Source organism: Pygocentrus nattereri, chromosome 10 (genome assembly GCF_015220715.1).
Source record: "Pygocentrus nattereri isolate fPygNat1 chromosome 10, fPygNat1.pri, whole genome shotgun sequence".
NCBI lineage: Eukaryota > Metazoa > Chordata > Actinopteri > Characiformes > Serrasalmidae > Pygocentrus > Pygocentrus nattereri.
Window position 1 is genome coordinate 40,035,484 of NC_051220.1, and position 24,735 is coordinate 40,060,218.

A 24,735-nucleotide genomic window follows, 5' to 3' on the forward strand; every position below is an offset into this window, starting at 1 on the left:
GTGCACATATTTTTGTCCTTTAATTTTATAGAAGATTTTAAAGATTTTAAACATCAAAGACGGCCTGGCTGGTCAACCACATGCAGAGATATGGGTGGAAGATTGTGGATTTTTTTCACCACACCTTCACTTTAATGAGCTCTGGAAAGGCAGGGCACATTGCACTAGTGTTGCAGTACAGTCAAATGAAAACATCTCATCGAAGACTGAAGGCCATGAAGCTGCGTTCTGCTAATCCACACCGCTCACAATGAGCGGAGTAAAAGAGCTGCCTATTCAGTTTGTGAAGCCTTAACAGATGAAAAGCCGCAGACATGCTGTCATTTTTTAATTTTTTTGATGTGACGTATTTCACAGGTTTTCTTAATCTGCTTCATGGTGAGGCTGGGAGTTCTACGATTACTCACTTGCTTTTTATCGATGTATAAAAAAAGCAGAAGGATTGAAGGCTTGAGTGAAAGAAGTGCTCAGGGGGACGTTCTAATTATTCCAAACTAGCTAACGCAGCTGGGAATAGCTTGGGGCAAAACCTCCACATGCATCAGAGGCGTGGAGTAGTGATGACTCTCTCACACCCACAGACAACACACAGCATTCAGCCTCTGGGGCCTGCTCTCCTCACACAAAGCATCATGTTGTGTATCGTTATTTCATTTCTTATAAAGCATCACACAGGCGTATATTCTTCAACCGTCTCAAAGCAGATTTAATTCCCTCTGTAATGAGCCATCGCTTCCACATCAGGGCCTTCAGACACGCGGCTAACGCTCATAGTGGAACATATCAATCACGTGAAAATAACCGTTCAAGGAATTGCAGGTCGTTTCGTCAGCCTGGGTGCCATGTGGAATCGCGTCAGACGGCCACGAGTATCATCGTTTCTCGGCAAGAGATCTGTGGGCCGTGAATGTGTCAGGGTACAAACTAATACGCAACAAGTACAATCGATATTTAGACTTTTTTATGGCAGGCGTCTCAGGCTTCTTGCTGTTGCTCAGGAGACAATAGCTGCACAGCGTAATTAGACTTCTTCAACTTGTTCTGTGGTGACTTGCCTCGCAGTCTGGCCCAGATTCTCCACATGACCTACATGCAGAAACAGTACCATTAATGGTTCTCCGTCGGGAGGGAATCATTTCCCTGAAGAATGAGAGAATGTCACAGGAACGAACATGATCCAGAAGAACAACCACATCGTTTAACTGTAGCTCAATAAGACCAGGACAAAAACACAGACGGCACAATACCACCACCTCTTTTATGGTTCCCATAGCAATGTTCAAAGGTCCGAATTATTTCAGAACCGCCTAATCATAATTCTTTTCCAAAGCTGTTAGTTTTACTGCAGTTTACTAAACTGCAACAGACTCTGAATTAGGTGCATTTTAATCGATCATGTTGAGGCAAATACAAGTGAACACAGAGCAGAAACGCATTAACTGAAACGCCTTAATAAAATAATAAAAGTAAACATTTCTGGGGTTATTATTTTAGAGGGCGGCAGTGAGCGACGTTTGTTTATTTGATGTGTGTTAATGACGCCTTTAGAGGGCGGCGGTGAGCGACGTTTGTTTATTTGATGTGTGTTAATGACGCCTTTAGAGGGCGGCGGTGAGAGACGTTTGTTTATTTGATGTGTGTTAATGACGCCTTTAGAGGGCGGCGGTGAGAGACGTTTGTTTATTTGATGTGTGTTAATGAGGCCTTTAGAGGGCGGCGGTGAGCGACGTTTGTTTATTTGATGTGTGTTAATGACGCCTTTAGAGGGCGGCGGTGAGAGACGTTTGTTTATTTGATGTGTGTTAATGACGCCTTTAGAGGGCGGCGGTGAGCGACGTTTGTTTATTTGATGTGTGTTAATGACGCCTTTAGAGGGCGGCGGTGAGCGACGTTTGTTTATTTGATGTGTGTTAATGACGCCTTTAGAGGGCGGCGGTGAGCGACGTTTGTTTATTTGATGTGTGTTAATGACGCCTTTAGAGGGCGGCGGTGAGCGACGTTTGTTTATTTGATGTGTGTTAATGACGCCTTTAGAGGGCGGCGGTGAGCGACGTTTGTTTATTTGATGTGTGTTAATGACGCCTTTAGAGGGCGGCGGTGAGCGACGTTTGTTTATTTGATGTGTGTTAATGAGGCCTTTAGAGGGCGGCGGTGAGAGACGTTTGTTTATTTGATGTGTGTTAATGACGCCTTTAGAGGGCGGCGGTGAGAGACGTTTGTTTATTTGATGTGTGTTAATGAGGCCTTTAGAGGGCGGCGGTGAGAGACGTTTGTTTATTTGATGTGTGTTAATGACGCCTTTAGAGGGCGGCGGTGAGAGACGTTTGTTTATTTGATGTGTGTTAATGACGCCTTTAGAGGGCGGCGGTGAGCGACGTTTGTTTATTTGATGTGTGTTAATGACGCCTTTAGAGGGCGGCGGTGAGCGACGTTTGTTTATTTGATGTGTGTTAATGACGCCTTTAGAGGGCGGCGGTGAGCGACGTTTGTTTATTTGATGTGTGTTAATGACGCCTTTAGAGGGCGGCGCTGAGCGACGTTTGTTTATTTGATGTGTGTTAATGACGCCTTTAGAGGGCGGCGGTGAGCGACGTTTGTTTATTTGATGTTTGTTAATGACGCCTTTAGAGGGCGGCGGTGAGCGACGTTTGTTTATTTGATGTGTGTTAATGAGGCCTTTAGAGGGCGGCGGTGAGCGACGTTTGTTTATTTGATGTGTGTTAATGACGCCTTTAGAGGGCGGCGCTGAGCGACGTTTGTTTATTTGATGTTTGTTAATGACGCCTTTAGAGGGCGGCGGTGAGAGACGTTTGTTTATTTGATGTGTGTTAATGACGCCTTTAGAGGGCGGCGGTGAGCGACGTTTGTTTATTTGATGTGTGTTAATGAGGCCTTTAGAGGGCGGCGGTGAGCGACGTTTGTTTATTTGATGTGTGTTAATGACGCCTTTAGAGGGCGGCGGTGAGCGACGTTTGTTTATTTGATGTGTGTTAATGACGCCTTTAGAGGGCGGCGGTGAGCGACGTTTGTTTATTTGATGTTTGTTAATGACGCCTTTAGAGGGCGGCGGTGAGCGACGTTTGTTTATTTGATGTGTGTTAATGACGCCTTTAGAGGGCGGCGGTGAGCGACGTTTGTTTATTTGATGTGTGTTAATGACGCCTTTAGAGGGCGGCGGTGAGCGACGTTTGTTTATTTGATGTGTGTTAATGACGCCTTTAGAGGGCGGCGGTGAGCGACGTTTGTTTATTTGATGTGTGTTAATGACGCCTTTAGAGGGCGGCGGTGAGCGACGTTTGTTTATTTGATGTGTGTTAATGACGCCTTTAGAGGGCGGCGGTGAGCGACGTTTGTTTATTTGATGTGTGTTAATGACGCCTTTAGAGGGCGGCGGTGAGCGACGTTTGTTTATTTGATGTGTGTTAATGACGCCTTTAGAGGGCGGCGGTGAGCGACGTTTGTTTATTTGATGTTTGTTAATGACGCCTTTAGAGGGCGGCGGTGAGCGACGTTTGTTTATTTGATGTTTGTTAATGACGCCTTTAGAGGGCGGCGGTGAGCGACGTTTGTTTATTTGATGTGTGTTAATGACGCCTTTAGAGGGCGGCGGTGAGCGACGTTTGTTTATTTGATGTGTGTTAATGACGCCTTTAGAGGGCGGCGGTGAGCGACGTTTGTTTATTTGATGTGTGTTAATGACGCCTTTAGAGGGCGGCGGTGAGCGACGTTTGTTTATTTGATGTGTGTTAATGACGCCTTTAGAGGGCGGCGGTGAGCGACGTTTGTTTATTTGATGTGTGTTAATGACGCCTTTAGAGGGCGGCGGTGAGCGACGTTTGTTTATTTGATGTGTGTTAATGACGCCTTTAGTGGGCGGCGGTGAGCGACGTTTGTTTATTTGATGTGTGTTAATGACGCCTTTAGAGGGCGGCGCTGAGCGACGTTTGTTTATTTGATGTGTGTTAATGACGCCTTTAGAGGGCGGCGGTGAGCGACGTTTGTTTATTTGATGTGTGTTAATGACGCCTTTAGAGGGCGGCGGTGAGCGACGTTTGTTTATTTGATGTGTGTTAATGACGCCTTTAGAGGGCGGCGGTGAGCGACGTTTGTTTATTTGATGTGTGTTAATGACGCCTTTAGAGGGCGGCGGTGAGCGACGTTTGTTTATTTGATGTGTGTTAATGACGCCTTTAGAGGGCGGCGGTGAGCGACGTTTGTTTATCTGATGTTTGTTAATGACGCCTTTAGAGGGCGGCGGTGAGCGACGTTTGTTTATTTGATGTTTGTTAATGAGGCCTTTAGAGGGCGGCGGTGAGCGACGTTTGTTTATTTGATGTGTGTTAATGAGGCCTTTAGAGGGCGGCGGTGAGCGACGTTTGTTTATTTGATGTGTGTTAATGACGCCTTTAGAGGGCGGCGGTGAGCGACGTTTGTTTATTTGATGTGTGTTAATGACGCCTTTAGAGGGCGGCGGTGAGCGACGTTTGTTTATTTGATGTGTGTTAATGACGCCTTTAGAGGGCGGCGGTGAGAGACGTTTGTTTATTTGATGTGTGTTAATGACGCCTTTAGAGGGCGGCGGTGAGCGACGTTTGTTTATTTGATGTGTGTTAATGACGCCTTTAGAGGGCGGCGGTGAGCGACGTTTGTTTATTTGATGTTTGTTAATGACGCCTTTAGAGGGCGGCGGTGAGCGACGTTTGTTTATTTGATGTGTGTTAATGACGCCTTTAGAGGGCGGCGGTGAGCGACGTTTGTTTATTTGATGTGTGTTAATGACGCCTTTAGAGGGCGGCGGTGAGCGACGTTTGTTTATTTGATGTGTGTTAATGACGCCTTTAGAGGGCGGCGGTGAGCGACGTTTGTTTATTTGATGTGTGTTAATGACGCCTTTAGAGGGCGGCGGTGAGCGACGTTTGTTTATTTGATGTGTGTTAATGACGCCTTTAGAGGGCGGCGGTGAGCGACGTTTGTTTATGTGATGTGTGTTAATGACGCCTTTAGAGGGCGGCGGTGAGCGACGTTTGTTTATTTGATGTGTGTTAATGACGCCTTTAGAGGGCGGCGGTGAGCGACGTTTGTTTATTTGATGTGTGTTAATGACGCCTTTAGAGGGCGGCGGTGAGCGACGTTTGTTTATTTGATGTGTGTTAATGACGCCTTTAGAGGGCGGCGGTGAGCGACGTTTGTTTATTTGATGTGTGTTAATGACGCCTTTAGAGGGCGGCGCTGAGCGACGTTTGTTTATTTGATGTGTGTTAATGACGCCTTTAGAGGGCGGCGGTGAGCGACGTTTGTTTATTTGATGTGTGTTAATGACGCCTTTAGTGGGCGGCGGTGAGCGACGTTTGTTTATTTGATGTGTGTTAATGACGCCTTTAGAGGGCGGCGCTGAGCGACGTTTGTTTATTTGATGTGTGTTAATGACGCCTTTAGAGGGCGGCGGTGAGCGACGTTTGTTTATTTGATGTGTGTTAATGACGCCTTTAGAGGGCGGCGGTGAGAGACGTTTGTTTATTTGATGTGTGTTAATGACGCCTTTAGAGGGCGGCGGTGAGCGACGTTTGTTTATTTGATGTGTGTTAATGACGCCTTTAGAGGGCGGCGGTGAGCGACGTTTGTTTATTTGATGTGTGTTAATGACGCCTTTAGAGGGCGGCGGTGAGCGACGTTTGTTTATCTGATGTTTGTTAATGACGCCTTTAGAGGGCGGCGGTGAGCGACGTTTGTTTATTTGATGTTTGTTAATGAGGCCTTTAGAGGGCGGCGGTGAGCGACGTTTGTTTATTTGATGTGTGTTAATGAGGCCTTTAGAGGGCGGCGGTGAGCGACGTTTGTTTATTTGATGTGTGTTAATGACGCCTTTAGAGGGCGGCGGTGAGCGACGTTTGTTTATTTGATGTGTGTTAATGACGCCTTTAGAGGGCGGCGGTGAGCGACGTTTGTTTATTTGATGTGTGTTAATGAGGCCTTTAGAGGGCGGCGGTGAGCGACGTTTGTTTATTTGATGTGTGTTAATGACGCCTTTAGAGGGCGGCGGTGAGCGACGTTTGTTTATTTGATGTGTGTTAATGAGGCCTTTAGAGGGCGGCGGTGAGCGACGTTTGTTTATTTGATGTGTGTTAATGACGCCTTTAGAGGGCGGCGGTGAGCGACGTTTGTTTATTTGATGTGTGTTAATGACGCCTTTAGAGGGCGGCGGTGAGCGACGTTTGATTATTTGATGTGTGTTAATGACGCCTTTAGAGGGCGGCGGTGAGCGACGTTTGTTTATGTGATGTGTGTTAATGACGCCTTTAGAGGGCGGCGGTGAGAGACGTTTGTTTATTTGATGTGTGTTAATGACGCCTTTAGAGGGCGGCGGTGAGCGACGTTTGTTTATTTGATGTGTGTTAATGACGCCTTTAGAGGGCGGCGGTGAGCGACGTTAGTTTATTTGATGTGTGTTAATGACGCCTTTAGAGGGCGGCGGTGAGCGACGTTTGTTTATTTGATGTGTGTTAATGACGCCTTTAGAGGGCGGCGCTGAGCGACGTTTGTTTATTTGATGTGTGTTAATGACGCCTTTAGAGGGCGGCGGTGAGCGACGTTTGTTTATTTGATGTGTGTTAATGACGCCTTTAGAGGGCGGCGGTGAGCGACGTTTGTTTATTTGATGTGTGTTAATGAGGCCTTTAGAGGGCGGCGGTGAGCGACGTTTGTTTATTTGATGTGTGTTAATGACGCCTTTAGAGGGCGGCGGTGAGCGACGTTTGTTTATTTGATGTGTGTTAATGACGCCTTTAGAGGGCGGCGGTGAGCGACGTTTGTTTATTTGATGTTTTGCCTTTAAGTAATTTGACGTTCCTTAATTACTTGAATTATTTTTCTCTTTATGCATGTATGAGGGTTTAATCCATGATTTGAAACTCCAGTCCTGGTTTTACTTCTTTTACACGTCACAAAGAAACTCTTTTTTTCTTCATTCTTTTCCATTTTTACAGATTTAACGCAGAGGAACTATTTAAAATCTAATGTGTTTTTTATTGAATGCATTTTTTTGTGGGAGGACAGAAAAAGGGGAAGAAGAAATGTGTCCACTGAACAGTAACGTGACAAAAGTTGTCAATTTTCTGTTAAATAATGTCACTGAAAGATGAACAGCAGCATGAAGAGTTTAACAGCAGAGCTGTGATGTGAAAAGTGACATTAATTTTAATGTTTATGTGAAACTTTGTTGAAAATAATACATTTTTCACAATTTTCTATCCAGCTGTACTTAATTTCATGTTATTTTTCATGTCATGTTATATTCTGTGATGTTTTAGGCTCGATTTGTTACAGAATCTGTCCAAACCATCATCAGAACTATGTTAATATATGAAAACGCTAATGAATTAAAACATCTGTATCATTCTGGCAACACACAGAAATAAACGGTACATAAGTGTTCACAAAAAACAAAGCTGGGCATTTGCATCTTCTGAGATGTCTGAGAAATATTTCTCAGAAAAGCACAAATAACGCTCTTCACTCGAGGGCCGATACAACAGTTGCATCCACGGCGAGGAGTCATGCCCTAATTCAGCACTTAACTGACCTCATTAAGTCTTCTGCGCATTTCTCAAAGCTGCTCAGAGGGTCTTTCAGGAACCTGTGGTAGGTTTTTCTCTGCAGTGGGAGGAGAACGCTCTTTTTCTTTCGCTCAAACAGAGAGATGATGAGTAAACATGCTGACTGAACCCTTTTCTAACCTTTTTACTCAACCAGAGTAGGACTGCTCAGAAAGTCCGGGCAGTTGGATCTGGGCAGCGTTTGAAAGCATGCAGGATACTGAGACACTCCTGGGGCACCACTCATTCTTTGGTCTAGCAGTCAGAGGACTTCTGATTGAATCTGCTGCCTTTCACTGACATTAATGCAATAAAAAAATGAATGAAGTGAGATGGTCAGACTGAAAACACACACACACACACACACACACACAGATCAGCCATAATATTATGACTTGTCCATTTTATCAGCTCCACCTACTATATAGGTGCACTTTGTAGTTCCAGCAGCACTGCTGTGTCTGATGTCTGATCCACTCGCACCAGCACAACACACACTAACACATCACCACCACATCAGTGTTACTGCAGTGCTGAGAATGATCCACCACTCAAACAGTACCTGCTCTGTGAGGGTCCATGGGGGTCCTGACCACTGAAGAACAGGGTAACAGAGCATCAGAGAAACAGATGGACTACAGTCTGTAACTGTAGAACTACAAAGTGCAGCTATACAGTAAGTGGAGCTGATCAGATGGACAATGAGCGTAGAAACAAGGAGGTGGTCAGAACGTTATTGTCGGTGTATATATAGTTCCTGCATTTCAGCTTTGAGCATCATGTAAAAGTACGTTTATAAACATCAGCAGAGTGGTCTGTTGATGCCCTGTTTGCCTTAGTTGTCGTCCAGCCCTTCATCAATGGTGCCCCCAAAAATATCCAGCCTGGACTGCCTCTGTGATCAGAAACTGACCACTGATGAAGGGCTAGAGAATGGCCAACACAAGCTACGCATTAGAAGCACAAGCACGCCTTCCTGTTGTACCACTATGCTCCCTGTGTGAACTGCAGCGGTGGGGCGTCCTCCTCCAGCCCTGTGTGTCTGATGTCATCAGAGCTGCAGGTTCAGAGAGACAACCTCAAAAGGAGATAACAACTGCTAGATAAAGCCTCTTCACCGGGGAGTTTCCACCGAAATGAGCGCAGCAGGAAACTCTACAATGACATCATTAGGCGTTAACAATGTGGCTTTGTGCTCAAATAAGGCTAAGCAGCTCTCTTTCACCAGGCCAATGCCATTTCAGCATCACTGTCAGGTCTGCGCAGGGCGGACTCAATGGGGTCGGCGCAAACGGATCTCCTCAAAGCAGCTGCGTTACATATCGTTTACTTCACCTCGGGACATTTCCCACAAGGTTTTAGTGAGAGTGCACAGATAGACCTCACCTCAATGAGTTTTAAATCAGCCGAGGTCAGTTAGAATGGAGAATATGCCTGTTTACGAGTCTTATAGCGCACGTGATTTCACCGAGGTGGGCAATATGATGATCTTTTATCGTTATTGTGATAAACTTTATTACTGTGATCAACAATATGATCTTTGAGCATATCGTGGATATCATCAGCACATATCACTGACCAACTGCATGTTTTTTTAAAGAGAAATTAATTCGCCCTGTTTAACTGGGTTTAGTGCAGCACAGTGTGCAAGTGTTGAATTAAAACCATCCTGCCCATTTTTCATTCATCAAGGTACAGAATGTTCCCTCAAAGGTTCTCCAGTGGTTTTAAGGTCTGATTGTGAACCTTAAATCAGTTCCTCCAGGTGAAAAGTTGGTATTTGTTCCTTTTCATAACCGAATGTTTTTAAAACAGAGCAGTAGAGTAAAAGCCTGGAGGCGAGGCGAGGAGGGGTGTGTGGAGTCAGTCCAGCTTAGAACAGATCATTTCAGTGGACTATGGTTCAGTTATGTTCCCTGACTGAAGGGACTGAGATGGAGCCTTCAGGGAACCACCCACTTATTTCTGAGAGTCTAGCATCTAAAATAGCGACAGTGGGCTTTAATCCAAGAATTTCTTGATCATTTGAAATCTAAAGATTACAGCTGGGGCTGTTTTATTGACATATGTGTTTGATGTGTTATTGACATCAAACGCAAGCATCGCGTTTCATTCTCGATGAGTAAAACCAACTACGCGTCTCTCTTCTGGACGTTCGCAGACCAACAATCAACTTCCAAAAGCCTTTATCAAGCCTCAGATTTCAAGAACTTCTTCAAGAACTCAGGTGTCTTTACAGTGGTGGTGATAGGAACCAGGGGTCGCCATGACTACAACACAAATATAGTCATTTTATTCACGATCCAGGACCACCAGAGAACCTACACTTGTCTTCTGAGTTTTACATGGAATGCTGATGATGGTAACTCGAGTTTTTTGAGTACTATTTTACTTTACAAAACTACTGTAAAACTGTCCCTGCATCGAGCAGCACAGTCACGACTATTTGTGTGGTAACTTTCTGCAAGGGAGCTTTTAGAGGTCTGGTTCCCATCGTCACCACTATGAGCAATTCTGACATAGTAAGTCTGACATTTTTTTAAACACATCTTAATTTAATTGGCCAGAAATTTTTTAATAAGTAATAATAAGTAACGGGGAAATTCCACCTCCGCATTTAACCCATCCGTGAAGTGAAACACCACATACACACTAGTGAATACACACGCACACTAGGGGGCAGTGAGCACACTTGCCCGGAGTGGTGGGCAGCCCTATCCACGGCGCCCGGGGAGCAGTTGGGGGTTAGGTGTCTTGCTCAAGGACACCTCAGTCATGGACTGTCAGTGCTGTCTGGTCACAGGGCCGGTGCCCTAACCTCCAGCCCACGACTGCCCTCTGTGAAATAATCATTGTGTTTTTTGCTTTTGCAAAATTTCCATTTTGAAGATACAACAATATACATACATGTTCCGACAGCAGCAATATGCACATACACACACACACACACACACACACACACACACACACACACACACACACACACACATGCAGCTTTCTCTAAGCCAAGGTCACTTAAATGGCTGTACAGTAATTTATTTTGCGATTATTCAAAATACTTTTTTTAACATACAGAAACGTGACTGGAAGAAATAAATAAAATAAATAATAATAAAAAAAGAGTGCATAAATCATCGCATTTTATTCTAACTGACTGCAGCAAAACTGATGCAGTTGAACTGACACCTCCCCACTGTGTTGGTATACACCAGCCACACATAACATCATGACCACCTCCTTGTTTCTAGGCTCATTGTCCACTTTATCAGCTCCACTTTACACTTACTATATAGGTGAACTACAAATAGCACCTATAAAGCAAAAGAGCATAGAAACAAGGATAATGTTATGCCTGATCAGTATATACTATAGATATACTAGACCACTACTCTTTCTGGGGCCATCTAGATTATCAACAAGAAGTATTTTCAATTAATACATTTACTGTATTACATGAACTTTAAATAGTAAGATCAAGCTCAAACAACAGCACCCATGACTGCCTGCCTGAGACTCAGGGTATTCCTGAGGCCGCGGGCTGAGGTGAGGTGGGCTGCGTAGTCCGCATGCCAGAGTATTTTGGGCCCCTGGCTGGAGAAACAGCAGTTGAATGAGATCCCAGAGAGCAGAGTGACTCAGAACAGCTTTTCACAAGGTCAACAGCAGCCATGTGACAGAAACACAGCGTAGGCTATTTAAAAACCCCTCAGTAATGTGCTGACTGCAGTTAACGGACATTCTCTGGAATACTATCACGGGTAGTGATAAACATGACGGAACAGCAGCAGCACTTCATGAGATAAAACTAAAAAGACCGTTTAAAACGCTACGAGCTGTGGGATGTAAAAACGCTGCTCAGGACTGCAGGAGAGCCTCTCGCTCTGTGAGTCAATGACAAATGAACAGTAAAACTGAGCACACTGAGCGAGGACAAGGCCAGGAACGGCCCATCCCTTCGGCAGGGAAGGGAAGCACTCATGTTCAGCCTCAAGGGGATATATAGTGCGAGAGAGCGGGTGATACTGGCAGCACAGCGGGGGAGTCAGCCTATCACATTTCATTAAACGCAAGCCTCAGCATTACTTGGCTTTGCTGCTCTGCTATTAACAGATGGCAACAGAGAAGACGTAAGAGCCTGAGAGAGGCCAGTGACCGCTACTCAGCTGAAGCCCGGCCAACATGTGTGGTCACCGTGTGTCATGAATCACTGGAAATTGAGACACCATGATACCCTTTTCTCTTAACACCCATTTTGAGGAAAAGGATTTCGAGAATCAGGCTCAGAACTGCTTCACTCAGCGAGATGCCAAGTCAACATGCAGCATTTGCATAAATATCGTCATTAGTAGAAAAAAAAAAAATCGACATATTCCAATAATATTTTTAGATTCTATGCAACCTCTTCAGTGATATTTGACACCGCAAGGCTGTGCCTAGTGTGGGGGCGGGGCTAAGCCTTCATTAAAGGGCCCACGTGTTGCACGGGCTTGCATTTTATTTTCACAATTGATGTCGACTTACAACAGCTGTGTGCTTTATGCACCAAAAATGGTCCTAATTCCACATTTTTCCCATTTTTCCATGAGTTTTTCAACTGCGAGCACTTACAATTAAACAGGCCGCGTTTACTGCGCCTTTAAGACTGACCTAAATGAAATGAGCTCTGTTCTGATTGGCTGCCCTCATTCAAAGAGCTTAAAACTTCAAAAACGAAAGGGCAGGGCCAAACTGCTACAGGCTAGATACATGAGGCCGATATATCAGTTGGTTTATGCGACATCACAGAAAGAATAAATTCAAAACAGGCTGTTTTGAACAGTTCTCGATTTTAACAATGTTTACATATGACTTCAAAACCAAAGGGCGTGAAATTATTTCAATCAATCAATCACCTTTTATTTAACTGCGGAGTACACTGAGGGAGACCCTCGTCTACAATGTAGCCGAGCCAATACAGAAAACAGGGACTGAAAAATTGGATAGGAAATTATTGAAAATGTTAAATAAAATCAATAATTATAATAAACATCATATTTTTTATATTTTATTCCACAACACGGGCTCTTTAAAGGATTAAGAAAACTGTATATCATCAGAAGAGGCTACAGTTTGTGCACCTACATGGCAACCCATGTCCTGTTATTTGTCTATAACGCCACACGGACGATTAGATGATTAGAAATATGGTCACTACAACTCCTTTTATTGTTACTTTCCATGTTGTACATCTCAAAGGTTCATGATTTCAAACCCTCCTGTAGATGTAACGGAGTAAAAGCACCGAGTCTGATTTGACCGTACTATGCGTTATACTATGATGACCTCTAGGACCAATACAACGGCCGCTAAACCAGCACACGCTCCCAGGTTCAAAACACCTTCCCCAAAGCAATGGGAGGTATTTCGGTCTGCCAGGAATGACCTTTTTGTTTTTCGTCACTCCATTTTCGGAGCTGTCATGCACTCCGCTCTTGTTTCAGCAAAGCAACTGACATCACATCTCGCCTCAGGGAAGCCGCTTCCTCCCTCACCTGGGACGGACCTGGCAGCACTCACATTTAGTAGGTCATGGCAAAGCACAACTGAAGGTGGAGAAAACACAGCCGGGGTAAGGAAATTCCAGCGGGTTCAAATGATCGGATTGTCTCTCTGCTTCAAGCTGTCCTCTCTGGTGTCAGGTTGGTGATGAAAGTGGAAAAAAGTGAGTCTGTCTGTTTCAAAATGACACTGAAGTCAATCTGAGGCAGATGTTTTCTGAGAAAAGTCAGAGTCTGGCAGATGTTCTTCAAACTCCTCCTTAGGCAAGACAACTTTCATTAGACCTGCCTACTAGGGCTGCACCATATACTGTTGGTTGTTCATTACAGTAACATTGGCCTTTGCAATACTTGCATTAGAAAGTGTGATTCACTTGAAAGAGGCCCCGAATATTTTGTAATAAGTCTGTCCAGGACGAAGCAATCTGAATGAAACAACGGGCAATGTGCTCCTCAGTATATGGAGCTTCAAACAAGCCAGGAGAGCGATGAGGTAGGCGCTGGACAGCTGTCCAGCTGTTTGCAACTTCCGGGTGCACATCCCCGTACCTCTTTGTGTGTCTGGCAGAAAACGGAGATCACTTCCAGCATCGCATGTAATGCAGTCGAGCACACAGGCGTCACGATACGTAGCAGATTTTCCTGGTTCAGATCCTTCATCCTAACAGGAGTTACAGAAGAATATGCAGGGCCTCTTTCGAGTGAATCACCCTGTAGAAGGCTGCAATCTGCAAATGAGCTTCTAACCAATTACAATATGTGTGCAGTGAGAACCCTGGTCATAGTTCCAGGGTACTTTCTGTTGGTGTTTTGATGAATCAACATATTCGTCTAATCCAAAAAGCAAACAACTTGGTCAAAATACTGCAGGCCAATGTCACATTAATGATGCAAGGTATATCACAACTGCGTCATGTAGCAAAATAATTAGAACACTTCTTTGTCAATATCATAGAGCCAATAGAGTGGCAGTCGTGGGCTGGAGGTTAGGGAACCAGCCCTGTGACCGGAAGGTCGTCGGTTCGATCCCCTCGGCTGACAGTCCATGACTGAAATGCCCTTGAGCAAGACACCTAACCCCCAATTGCTCCCTGGGCGCCGTGGATAGGGCTGCCCACTGTACCGGGCAAGTGTGCTCACTGCCCCCTAGTGTGTGTGTTCACTAGTGTGCATGTATGTGGGCGTTTCACTGCATGGATGGGTTAAATGCAGAAGTCTAATTCCACGGTGTCCAAAACACAGAGACAAATGGTTCTAAATTCAATGGCCTAGTACTGTAAGTCACTGGATATACAGTCGAATGCAAAAGCCTGAAGCAGTCGTTTGCCCCGGGCCAAATGACGGGTTGATTTTCTAAGTGAACACATCTTCTACAGAGACACACATCTGCACATCTTAATGCACAATTACTGTTCATTCACTGAATATAACAAAAATAAAACGTAAAATGTGGCCTGTTTAAAAGTTATAGTTCATATTACATGTTATGCTTTATTTGTTCCCAATATGTTGAACAAATAAATAGACAATGTGCAGTAAAATATGTAGAAAAATGCCATAATTAATTGTGTTCCCTATAGAGGATGTGTTAACTTGTTATCACATTAAAAAAAAAAAAAAATCAAACATGTAATTTGAACAGGGGTGTTCAAACTTTCGCTACACAGAGCGGTCCAAAAGCCTGAGACCCCACGGAAAATTGGAGAAACCTGGAATTTTTATCTTAAATCAGGAAATAATTCGAATGTTTCACAAATCTGAAAGTAAGAGAGGAGAGGAAATAATAAGATCCTGCTTTTTTTTTTAAATAAATCAGTAACACCACGTTAAAGCCTTTGTATAAAAAGGTCAGGTTTGGTTCTGAGTCACACGTTTCATTGAAGCTCATGTCCAGACGACTCTTGGTGGATTTTATCTACTCACCACAGGCTTTCCCACAAACTCGTTCATCATTAAAGCAAAAGAGGGGCGTCTATAGCCCCCACATACTACGAAACTCTGAAAATCGTGGTAAAATTTCACCGATTCTACTTTTCACTCGCAATATTACGCCAAATCACTTTGGCATTAAATTAGACCATTTTCTCTGGCAGTCTCAAACTTTCGGATCCCGTTTTACAAACGTACGTACGCCAAGTGGCTGCTGAATGCATCTGGCGAGGTATTTGAGAGCATCTTTGGTCGATTTTGCATAAACGTTCACAAACAAATGTATTTTGAATGTAAACAGAAGAGCACAGACTTGCCCCAGGCTGCTTCATCTCAGTCCTGGGCGTCGTTCCATGCCCTTTGTGACCACCGTGCACTCGGCTGCCTTGCTCTCTGAGGTTTGGCTGCTGAGATGGTGGAGCGTCATGTTTTACCCAACTCAGCTGACGACCTACTTCAAAAACGGAGAAGAGTCAACCACACTTCCTTTATGTGTCAGTCAAGGTGAAGGCTGCAGGTAACAGACGAGATTTGCAGCAGTGCGCTGAACGTCTGATCCGCACTCAGTGACAGCGCAAGAACGGCGAAGCCTGTGATGCATTTATGCTGGAATTTGTCCAGGGATTTCTTGAGGTTTGCAGCATTTGCTTTTTTGTGGTTGGTGTGCAACGGCAGTTGTGACTTGTGCCAGACTGTAACCTCTTACTCAACGAAAGCCTAAATTACACTCATACAGAGATGTTTGCAGACTTGAGACACAGTTGTCTGCAAACATTTGTATACCCTTGCTCAGATTACATGATACATCTTGCTGGTTTTCTAGTAAGTCAGCACATCTGTACACACTTAAAGGGGCTTTTTTCCAGCCAATCAAAGAGCACAATTTCTATTACTGTGCTTTTTTGTCACCATCACGGAGCCCTCGCACACTACTGTAAGTCCCTGAGGATGTACAGTCATATGCAAAAGCTTTAACACCCCTGACCAAACGACCTGCTGTACTGAAGTGAAAACATCCTCCACAGAGAACACACCTCTGCGCATTTTAATGCACAATTACTGCTTATTTACCAAATTTAAGACAAAAATAAAATGCCAAATGTGGCCTGTTGAAAAGTTAGAGCTCATCTTACATTTTATGCTTTATTTTCTTCCAACACGTTGAGCAAATTTCCAATATCTTGAGCAAATAAACTGAAACTGTGAGCTAAAATGAGCAGAAAAATGCCAGAATTCATGCGTTCTCTGTAAAGGATGTCTTATTTTCACATAACAAATAAACAACCTATGCAATCCGACCAGGGGTGATCAACTTTTTGACTTCTGAGTAATTTAGCACATCCTTTATGGGTAACACACTCAAACAGGACTTTTCCTAGAGCCTTTAAAGACTAAATCTACAACGTGTGATCATTTTTGCACAGGCCATATTTTGCTTTATCCCAATGTGTTAACTTCAGTGAATAAACAGCCATTAGAAGCCTGTTCTCATTTTTAATTTTAATGTAGAAAAATCGACAAAACGTGTAATTTGACCAGAGGCGCTGAAACTTTGCATATGACGACTGTTCCGCACATTAACACGGATCATAAGAGCAAGCCGAAGATTTAATTAGCATATAACTATGTCTACGCTGCCAAATCACATCTAACCCTACATCCTCTACATCTGTTCGCTATTACACTAATGTTATACTGCTGTTTTAATAAGCTGTAGGCTACAACAAGAAGATCAAATGAATGCATCTCATAGCTGAAAGACATTCGGGAAGACCCACTGCCAAATAGCCCTGAGGAAATGTCTCCTTAATCCTATAAGCTCTGTTTGTTGCTGTTTTCTTCACTCCTGCCACGTTTCCTCCCAGGCTGCGGCGTATTTCTCCTCAGCTGACAACTTTCAGGCTGCTTTGGAGCAAGTGAATCAGTCCAGCCTGGGTTCAACGGGTCCATGCAGTTAATAAGTGACAGCTACGGTACATACACAAGTACGTTCAGGCTGAATGACTGTCCCTCACGTCCTGCCTGCAGCTTCTCGGCAAAAGGGAAATCAGTACTCGCACTGTTACTCATCCACATATGGGCCACACACTTAAAAAGATGGGCCTTCAAGGGTTCTTCAGTAAAGGCAATGGTTCCATAGTTCCAAGAACCATTTCATGCTTAAATGGTTCTTTGCATCGATTGATAGACAATGTGTTGTGTGTGTAGAACACCTCCTTGTTTCTACGCTCACTGTCCACTTTATCAGCTCCACTTACTGTATAGCTGCACTCTGTGGTTCTACAGTTACAGACTGTAGTCCATCTGTTTCTCTGATACTCTGTTACCCTGTTCTTCAGTGGTCAGGACCACCATGGACCACAGAGGAGGTGCTATTTGGGTGGTGGGTCATTCTCAGCAATACAGTGACATTGACATGGTGGTGGTGTGTTAGTCTGCGTTGCGCTGGTATGAGCAGATCAGACACAGCTACGAGGCCAACATTGCTAATGAACACTAGAAGTCAATAGTCACCGAAACCTTTTCTGCAAATATGCACACACACACACAAATATATAAACCCACTCTTAATAAAGATGCTTCTTCAAACGTTCTTTACTACAGAAAAAAAAAAGTTCTACAATATGCTGCAGGTGGTTCTAAAAAAGGGTTCTAGGTCAAGCCTGTAACAACAGATGAGCTCTTTTTGGGTGCTGTATAGAACCCTTGTCAAAAAAAGTTCTATATAGAACCGTCTACAGCACACTGTCCATCAATGTGAGAACGCTTTCATGATGCAAACACCCATTTAATCATGTACAGGGTTCTTTAAGTGTTCGTGGTTCTATATGGAACCATTTTCTTTACTAAAGAACCCTTGAAGAACCACCTGAGAGTGTAGTCAACAGGTGTCATGCTGAAACTGTCACATGCATACAGTTCTCAGTCCTCAGGTGCTCCATCACACAGTGAGGCTTTGTTCAAGTTGGTAACTCATAGTAAGTCACACTGGGTCCTAAACCACACCGACACATCTGTCTGACCTTAATGATGACCTGGATGCTTGGGTGGCTTCAGAGATGTTTATGGGACGAAATTACATCAAAGATTTGAAATTACATCAAAGAAATTGTTTTTGTTGCAACGTTAGACTTTTTCAGCTCTAGTACTAAACTCACACTCACACACACACACACACACACACACACACACACACACACACACACACACACACACCTTCTAAGCTGCTTCTCATTCTGGGTCACAGGGGGTGCTGGAGCCTATCCCAGCTGTCATCGGAGTGGAAGGCAGGATACACCCTGGACAGGTCACCAGTCCATCGCAGGGCAGACAGACAGTCACTCACACATTCACACCCAGGGGCGATTCAGCATGTCCAATTGGCCTGACTGCATGTCTTTGGACTGTGGGAGGAAACCGGAGAACCCGGAGGAAACCCACACAGACACGGGGAGAACATGCAAACTCCACACAGAGAGGACTAGTTCTAAACTAAGAAAGCTAAATTTGAACATCAGTCACGTCGCAGGAGCGAACAGATATTCAATAACACTTGGAATCAAAGAACGAAACCGAAATCAATTAGTAGAGCAGCAGAAATAAATGACTTGAAACAATAGCCAGGAAACCACAGGCGTCTAAAGATTGCTCAAACGATAAGTGAACAAAATATGTAACCCCACGTCTGTGTTTCAGTTCTACCACCTCTGGCTGAAAGATTCAGACTCTGTTGCGTGAGCACAGATTCACACGATAAGAAGCAAGCAAAGACGTCGACATGCGGCGTTGAGATTTACACCTTATCTTTATGAGGCCTGCCGTCTAGCAAGAGTGAGCGTAAAAGGCAGACGAGGGCACGCTGTACTGAATCTGCTGCTTACTGTAAATCTGAGATGTGGCCGCACAATATACCATTTTTTAAACATTACTGTAACGTTATCTTTTTCAATACTGTTATATTTAATATTGATCAACACTAAAGTATAAACCTACATTACAATATGCAAACCGATGAACCAAGGTTACTGTCTCCCGAGGACAAACACCCACCTATTGTCTATAGTATCCCAGGTGGTTGCTTAGGTGTGGCTAGGCTACAACTATTGCATCCCAAGTGGTTGCTAAGGTGTGGCTAGGCTATGACTATTGCATCCCAAGTGGTTGCTAAGGTGTGGCTAGGCTATGACTATAGTATCCCAGGTGGTTGCTAAGGTGTGGCTAGGCCATGACTATAGTATCCCAGGTGGTTGCTTAGGTGTGGCTAGGCTACGACTATTGCATCCCAAGTGGTTGCTAAGGTGTGGCTAGGCTATGACTATTGCATCCCAAGTGGTTGCTAAGGTGTGGCTAGGCTATGACTATAGTATCCCAGGTGGTTGCTAAGGTGTGGCTAGGCCATGACTATAGTATCCCTGGTGGCTGCTAAGCTGTGACTAGGCTGTGACTATAGTATCCCAGGTGGCTGCTAAGCTGTGACTATAGTATCCCAGGTGGTTGCTAAGATGTTTAAGATATTTTTATGTATTGTCGTGTTTTGGTTTCAGTTTTAGCCAAGAATTTTAATTTCTGTGCATCACTAAACTTCCAGTACTTGTTAGCCACATTAGCCTTGTAGCTCCAGTGCAAAGCTAAAGAAAGAAGCTTCAGATACTAAACATGACTTGGCGGATCGACTACATCTAGGATAAAGAGAAACTGTCTAAGAGTGAACTATTCCTTTTTCCTCAGGCCCAATGAGCTCATTAAACTTCACTGGGCATTGGCTGATTAGCAAAACACAGCCGAAGCATTCACCCAAAGAAAGAAGCTTTTCAGCTAATGTCAGTTGTCACTGTCAGGCTGTAGATGCCAAACAATGTCTGCCTCACCACCTGTGACGGATGCCGACAAAAGCCCTAAAATACTAACAGGTGTATTCACAAACGCACGACGCTGCTGTACATATGGAGAGTATTAGGCCCTGTCAATCATCCACAGCTGCACTGGGGTTACTGTACAGTGCAAGAATCCTTTGGTGCACATGATGTGAGAAATGAACATATTTCCTGGCAGAAAGTGGTTCATATTCGCAGTAAAGTGCAAAAACGAACAGACTAAAGTCAAAGCACTGAACAAACGACAGAACAGTTCATCAGAACGTGAGCTGTTGTCACAGGTGGTCCAATAACCTAAGCTGAGTAGCACAGGAGGGGGCTGCACGACAGATCGCTCGTTAAGTGTAATACTCGCCTTTCGCACTAACGACATGCAAATGAGCCCTGCACCAAATACGATGTGTTTAATGCGTACCGAGAATTTTGACCAATCACAGATGACCCGCATGAGTATCTGTGGGAGCTAATATAAACACAGGCTTTAGCATCACAGCAAAGAGGGCCTGGGTTCGATTCCCCGACCGGGTGACCGGGGTCCTCTCTGTGTGGAGTCTGCATGTTCTCCCCGTGTCTGCGTGGGTTTCCTCCAGGTTCTCCGGTTTCCTCCCACAGTCCAAAGACATGCAGTCAGGCCAATTGGACATGCTAAATTGCCCCTGGGTGTGAGTGACTGTCTGTGTCTGTCTATCTGCCCTGCGATGGACTGGCGACCTGTCCAGGGTGTATCCTGCCTTTCGCCCGAAGACTGCTGGGATAGGCTCCAGCACCCCCCCGCGACCCTGACGGAGAAGCGGCTTAGAAAATGGATGGATGGATGGATGGATGGATGGATGGATGGATGGATGGCTTTAGCATCAAACACAGGTGATTTTAGTTCAAGATACCGCACACCAAACGTTCACTAAAGTCTTCCTCAAGTTACCACGAACGGAAAATCATGACTTACTAAAACATCACCTACGACTTTTCACCGTCTCTGGTTCTGGCTGTAGCAAGTCACAATCTCGATTAAGTAGCAAGAAATAAAGCCTTAGTGTTTCAAAATACTGACCAAATGTGTCAACATGTCTTATCATCTCAAAATATCGATTTCAAAAACTGAAACAATGAACTATTTTCTCAAAACATATACTAAGACGTTATTTTAACACATCATAAGTCCTGAAATAAACATTGTTTTAATTGAAATTCAGGACATAGTATCGCTCTGAAAATCTTAATAAAACAAATCAATATTTTTTTCTCTTTTTTTTTATTAAATTTCTTTTTTTTTTATTTATTATTTTTTTATTTTAATTTTTAAAAGTCAATATTGAGAAAATAAATAATTATTTCAAGAATCTGCATCAGTATTTTGAGAAATCGGAGAAAATAAGTATTTACTTCAGGATGTTACATCAATATCTTGACACGCTGAAGCGAAAAACAGACCTCTACCTTCAGGAATGGGCTTCCATACGTGGAAGGCCGAGGCGAAAAAAAAGACACTATCGCTTTGTTTAACTTTTCTCCACCTGCACAGTAATGCAGTTTTAGAGATTACCCTTTAGAGAGATTAGAGAACAAGAATGCAGTCTTTTAAATGGCATAATATGATAAAGCGCATTTAATATGAGCAGGAAGATTAACTAGAAATTTACAGATGTTGGAATTTTGGGTTGACCTTCATGTATTGCAAGTCACAGCACAGTAATTGGTCCATGTCTCGCAGCCCTTCTGAAAGAGTGGGTCATGCATTCATGTGGAAAGTCATGAGGACTGTGTCAGGAATGTGTTTATGTTTTTAAGTAGTAGTGCCAAAGTGAAGTGACTCAGTGCGGAGCTCAGATATGTCAAAGCCTCAAAGCCGAACAGAACCTGTCAAACACAAAGAGTCTTGTGTACACAGTCCTGGGCTATGAATCATCTATATCAGCACTATATCCGTATTAGGATTGCATAACCGGCCGGCGCTACAGTTATATGAGGAGTCAAGTAATCCATTGATTGCTTTGGCAACTAATCATTTTTTCTACCTCTTCTTTCCTAAACGCTAAACAATAAAAATGGGCTTAACTGAACAATAACATACTGTACTAAGAGGGTTGGGCGATACAGCAATTCTATGGATCCCTGCAGTTTTTAAAAATGCTGTTATTTCAAAATTATATAAATGTTTTATTACATGTTTGAATGAGAAAATAAACTCATTCCATCTATTTATTTAGGCCAGCACTGCCGCCTCACAGTGAGCACAGCCTGGGTTCGATTCCCAAGCAGGTCCTTACTGTGTGGAGTCTGCGTAGGTTTAAGGGCAGTCGTGGGCAGGAGGTTAAGAAACCGGCCCTGTGACCAGAAGGTCGCCGGTTCGATCCCAGAGCCGACAGTCCATGACTGAGGTGTCCTTGAGCAAGACACCTAACCTCCAACTGCTCCCCGGGCGCTGTGGATAGGGCTGCCCACCGCTCCGGGCAAGTGTGCTCACTGCCCTCTAGTGTGTGTGTTCACTAGTGTGTATGTGGTGTTTCACTGCAGCGGTGAAATTTCCCCACTGTGGGACTAATAAGGGTCACTTAAACTTATATTCTAGAGGGGTCAGTGATTGGTGGTGTGGAAGCTCCCCAATAGGGAAAAAGTCTTAGAAATACTAAGCATGATGTAGGGTCAGCGGCAGCGAAGAGCTCCACCAGAACCGGTTTATGAGGAGCCTGGCCACTTCCTATCTCCCCTGTTACATCAAAAACAGGACTGCAAAGTTCCAGAGGGCGCCCGCGAGCAAGTCCTCAACAAACGGGGCTAAAAACGAACAGTTAAAATAGTTTCTAATCACTCGGCCCAGAACTTTCCTTTAATTTTAGAGAGGATGTATTTCACTAAAAAAAGCAAAAAAAAAAAAAAACAATTCACCTGCATGTTTCCTTATTGGGCAGCAGGCAGTTAGCACATTAGTGCTACCGAGTGCTGATTGGTCGGCGAGCGGGGCAGCTGACTGGCTGTTCGCGCTCATTGATGTCATGAAGGTACATGAGACTTTTATAACTCGAGTTTAAAAGCTCTTAAAAACATAACAGCAGTGTTGAAATGTTTTAAGCTGTTCTGTGTTCAGGAAATGAAAATATTCTTTTATATTAAAAGTGTTTAAACTCCGTCTTAACCCACTTATTTTGGACTCTCTTGGGAGCGCCCTCTAGTGTTTGTCACTCCACTTTTTCTCCTCACAGACATTCATTTTTCTCATTTATACTCCTGTTCATTGGTAAAACTGCAAATCAGTCATTTTAAACAAAGTACATTTTAAACTTTTTAAATCAAACAACTGATTTACTCGATTGCAATCGAGTATTTGCGACATCCTTCGTGAAAAGAACAATATAGATTTTGTTTCTTTTCGCAGAATCAATTAAAGCCATGATAGCCCTGTATTCCATACAGTAGCAATGTCCCTGTTGCCACACTGGTAGGAAATAAACTGAATAAGGTTCCCTTTAAAGCAAAAAGGAGGAGTAAACAGAACTAAAACAAGCGGATCAGGTTCGTATGACATTCCTTTAGAATAAAATTGCAGCACTCAGAAAGCATGGACTTAAAATGAATAGATGAAATATCGTCTGGTACTGTGGTGTGTTTGTAAACTACCACAATACTGAGCGTCTTCATCATCACCCAGCACTTTGTCTGCCCATTCACTGAGAAGAGAGACTGACAAAGTGCCTCTGTATCGATTTAAATCATTACATTAAAGCGTGATCATTTTTTCAGCCTGCGGATGTTTTTACCCAGCACAGGAAACATGTTACACCCCTGCAGTTCACAATATTTGAAAAAAAAAACCACCTGTGCACATCTCACAGGAGGCAAACCACAAACACCTCCACCCTCACCGGTTAACTTTGTCACACCCACCCAACCTCTGATGAATCAGGAAAAATGCATCTTGATTAATGCAGCGATACAAAACCATGTTTGTCTGTCTTCCAGCACAGGTTCAAAGCATTCAAACGCCTTGAAATATCACATCACGGATGTTTCTGTGATTGCACCAAGTGATCTGTGAGCTACAGACAGATAAGGCCCGATTCTGATGGCTCTGAATGAAGGCTCTCTGGTGCAGAGCTCTAAACCACTTGACTTTTGCAAGCTGACATCAAGGGTTTATAACTGAGCCTCTGCTCAGAGTCACTGCTGCTCCTATTAGTTAAGGGGGCATTACAGGCACAAAGCTGAGACTTACCCAAACTTTCTCTAAAATCTAAAGGCTAAGAGTCGTTCAGGGCCGTTTGATGTGAAATGTTCGGTTCTGGAGAAACTTCACGGATCAGAATTGCTCACAGCAGTGGTGATAGGAACCAGATGCCCAGACGTCCAATTCTAAAAGCTCTTTCATGTAAATTATGTGAAATATACAATTTTATATATATATATATATATATATATATATATATATATATATATATATATATACACACACACATACACACACACACACACACACACACACACACACACACACACATATACACGCACACACACACACACCCTGCGATGGACTGGCGACTTGTCCACGGTTTTTATCCTGCTTCCGACCCGGTGACCGATATACTCACACACATACATACATATGTGTGTATACATATGTGTGTATATATATATATATATATATATATATATGTGTGTGTGTGTGTGTGTGTGTGTGTGTGTGTGTGTGTGTGTGTGTGTGTGTGTATTTTATTGTATTTCCCCTTTCAGAGTGCAAACTTCATATAATTTGGGTAGTCATTTGACATGACTGAGGTGTCCTTGAGCAAGACACCTAACCCCCAACTG

General features: G+C 43.7%; 1 protein-coding gene across 2 annotated transcripts in view; it reads right to left on the reverse strand.

Moving 5' to 3' along the window:
- Nucleotides 1-24,735, reverse strand: part of bach2a (BTB and CNC homology 1, basic leucine zipper transcription factor 2a) — a 46,263-nt gene that overhangs the window by 20,324 nt on the left and 1,204 nt on the right. The window lies entirely within an intron of this gene.